The sequence below is a fragment of the Tiliqua scincoides genome, chromosome 1 (assembly GCF_035046505.1).
Source record: "Tiliqua scincoides isolate rTilSci1 chromosome 1, rTilSci1.hap2, whole genome shotgun sequence".
Taxonomy (NCBI): Eukaryota; Metazoa; Chordata; class Lepidosauria; order Squamata; family Scincidae; genus Tiliqua; species Tiliqua scincoides.
The window spans coordinates 82,706,166-82,710,133 of NC_089821.1; the positions used below are offsets into that span (position 1 = coordinate 82,706,166).

Consider the following 3,968-nt stretch of genomic DNA (forward strand, 5'->3'; position numbering starts at 1 on the left):
TTGTGCAGCACTCTACCTGTAACTGGCCAGCCACACGTTTCTGGGAAGATCACAAACTGGGCATGAAGGTGATGTTGGCCATCTTCTGTACGCCCCCAGCATCTGGCCATCAGGGCTATACTGTTCTGCAGATGGAGGGCTTTTTTTGGAATATCTGTCTTCTGTGAATCTATCTAGTCCATTTTCAAGTCATCTAAGCTACTGGCTTTCACTACATCTTGTCTCCATTATCCCAACATTCCATAGGCCACAGTATGAGAACCCCAAAGTATGTGAGCCTATCTCTAGGCAGATGCATTCTGATATCAACAAGACCTGTCAACCGCATGCTGGACTCTAATCCATATTGAATTCTGTATATTTATTGTGACTCTAGTTCATCTCTAGTTTGGGTTGACTGTGATACAGGTCCATCTAGTCATAATCTTGTCCTGAATGTGTATCTGATTCCTGGGATTGTACACAAACATTGTAGGCCATAAGAGTATGAACACCTTAACTAGTGAACTTGGTTGGACTTTACCTTGTCTTTTGAATACATAAGCAGAGGTTAATCAGTACCTTGGATACACTTCTATCCAACACTGAAGAGTTTATGCACTGTAACATTCTCTGTACATAGCAAACCTATATTGGTAAATGAAATCTCATCTGGAGAACAAGATACCCTGACAGTAAAATCAGTTACAGTATGTTATTGTGAAGTCTGCTTGTTTTGTTTTTTTAATGACCTTGCCTTTCACAGTTCCAGCCACATTAAACTATTCTACACATCTTTGGGAAAGGTGGGGAGCTGTTTTCCCCTTCACACACAGTCTGTCTCGCTGGGGGTGTTTGACTATGTAGCCTTAGCCCTCCAGCAAGGAATGTTGTACACAAGCTGGGTTAGAAAAGCCCTGCACATGCTACAGTGGACATGTTTATGTAGTATAGGCAAAGGAAAAGCAGAGAACTTCATTCCTGTCTGATGCTCAGAATATAAATCTGTCATGACAGCCTTCAGAAGATATTTTGGCCAGGGAGTAATGAAGTGAAGTAAACGGTCTGTAGGTGAGGGTGGATAACTCAGTAAACTGATACGAGGCATGACTGGGGAATTTGAACAGTACAGCGATGAAGACAACATTTGAGCCTGCATTTCGATCAGCACAGGAGTGGCTTGGATGCTGGGAGACAAAGATTTGCAATCCAGCTCTGTAAAGATCAGTGTGATTTGGGAGGGAGGATTGCCATTAGTTTCAGCACAGTAGCTTATGCCAACTGCAAGGTGGGGTTCTTGTAACCACGACATAGTAGGTGACGTCAGAATACTTGTATAGAATGGAACGTGGGGAGTTAAGTGTGCTTGACTACCTACAGATGTGCTCAAGTAAAGTAGCCAAGATTAAGAGCCCAATTCTACCTCCGCGCGCCCCCCCCCCACATTCTTCCACCATGCAGAGGTGTTAATGGAGCTCATGTTGCATGCAATTGTTGTGGGGGCAACCCAGACAGCCTGGGAAAAGAAATTTTTTTTTCCTACTTACCTTCCAGTAGGCTACCTAGTCACTGATAGTTCTCCTCAGACCCACCTCAACTATTTTGCTGGCATAAGTCCAAGGAGTGACAGAGGCTGGTTGGGCTGGAAAATCAGAGATAGCATCCTGATGCAAACTGCTGCCACTGGAATTCAACCCCCAGCCCCCAAACTATCCCCAAACTGCCCATGATCTGTCCCTGCTAGCACCTTACCTGCTCTGACGGCAGCTGGGTCCATGTGTGAAGGGCACACAGAGCCCTGGGCCATTTCCGGCAGTGGCTCTGATGTGTGCTCTAGTGGCACATCAGTTGTGCGGCCTTTAGAAGACTTATGACAGCAGATTGGGAGATTTGCTGCCACAGACCCTCTATAGCAGGGGTCTCCAAACTTTTTGGCCATAGGGCCGCATCAAATGTCTGGCACGGTTTTGAGGGCCGAAAAAAAAATTAAATATAAAATTTATATAAATAAATTAGAGATGGAACTTAGATATGTGAATAAATGAATGAATGGGCTCATTCATTCAACCTCTCTGGCCCTTAGAACACCCTCCAGACACAATCAGAGCACAGTTCTGGTCATGTTCAGTTGAGGGGGCCAGAGGCTTTCAGGGGACAAGAGGTTGGCCGCGGGTCGGAAAGAGACTTGCTGTGGGTCGCATCTGGCCCCCGGGCCGGGTTTTGGAGACCCCTGCTGTATAGGATTGGATTGTAAGTGTGGTTAATTGAACATTGACATGTAGCCTTAGATCTGACTGATGCAACTTAACAGCAACTGTTACCCTGCACATTCCTGATCTTGTCTGATCTCAGAAGCTAAGCAGGGTCAGGCCTGGTTAGTACTTGGATGGGAGACTGCCTGGGAATACCGGGTGCTGTAGGTTTATACCATAGTCTTTTGAGACTGAAGGTTGCCAACCACCACCACCAACTTCACTGAAGAGTCTTAAATGGGTATTCTGGTAAACATTGACTTGGGTTCTGATATAAAAGCTAATAACAAAATATTGTGAGTTGCATAAAGGAAGGTGCTCATAGTTTAGTGACAAGGCATATGTTTGAATTGAACAAGGTTTTAGGTATGATCTTTGCTATCTACAGTTCAGTGATTTTAGATATCAGGAACAGAAATAAAACTCCCGCTACAAAGCTAGTTTCATAGCCTACTAACAATATTGGTCTTTATCAAGTATTTAAAGTCTACTCTAGCAGTACTCCCAACATTCTTATTTCCCAGTTCAGAAACACAGATTTCAGCAGCTCACAACAGCCCCAAAAGGTCTTCTACGGCTCAGATTTTGAGATGTCAGTAGCAGTGGGAAATCTCCATTCCCCAGTGCTCCTCAAACCTGGCTTGTGGGCTGCTAGTAGAAGAAGGGGGAGAGATTAGTTTTCTAATCTTATTTCATTTTACTTCAGATGCTGTTGGAGCAGTCAATGAGTAAGTGGTAGGCATTTGGAGGGAGACATATGGGTGGCATCTTGGAGGTTTGTAGGTGGGGGGAGGAGAGGAATCCATTATGATTCCAACTAGGGGTGCAACATGTTCCTAACTGGACTTGGAATTTGGCTTAGAATAAATAGGGCAGTCTTCTAAGTTATGAAGTTGGGAGTTTGGGTTGCCAAGCTCAGTTCTGAACCAGATCAGGGACATCTGCGCTGTCCCAGGTGTTACCTCTGTTTGGGAAGAAAAATCAAACACTTTTCTAAGGAAGTTGGTCAGATAATGTGCTTGTATGTTTAAGGAGTAGGATTGCCCATGAAGCAGAGCTCCCATAGCAAATGACAAATCTCTGCTTATCTCTGTAGAATTCAAGCAAAACAAATGGTTCTCTAAAATATGTTTTCCTTATCTTATTTCAGTGCCGATGATCAAAACAAGAGCTAACACGTTGCTGGCATCCTTTCAAATATTTAACTACTGTTTGCAATAAATTATTACCAAAGTCACCCGAACAAACGTAGAGTGGAACAAGTGATTGCTTTAAAACTCTCTGCTGTCAGAGGAACTGAATATTGGAGAACAAGTGCTACCTTTCAGATCTAGCGTCAGATAAGAGTGCCTTCCGAAAGAAAAGGAAAACCCACCACCAAAATCCACAGCTGAACTAGCTGTGCACTGCATGTTTAAATGTACCAGCAGACTGTCTTTCATGAGAAAAGTCTCTAATCAGCAGTGATTAGAAGGAACACTGCCAAGATAGAAATTATAGATGCTCTCATGATTAATGATACATTCGGTCAGAGGTTGCCAAATTAGGGACTAGGGGAAGGGGTGCAAGGGATGTATGAACCAGGGCTGAACACCATTTGAACTGAAGACATTTCAACTGGAACCACCACCACTACCAAACTAGGACATGTCTATTTCCATTGGGAACTATGGCACTTCACTGGGTAGTCATACTTTTCCTTGGAGTATGTCATCTCAGGGAGATGACTCTAAATGA

The 3,968-nt window shown here is 43.9% G+C and overlaps 1 pseudogene; it reads left to right on the plus strand.

The window, feature by feature from the left end:
- The first annotated feature begins 2,282 nt into the window (after positions 1–2,282).
- Positions 2,283–2,402, plus strand: LOC136637195 (5S ribosomal RNA; annotated as a pseudogene).
- The last annotated feature ends 1,566 nt before the right edge of the window (positions 2,403–3,968 follow it).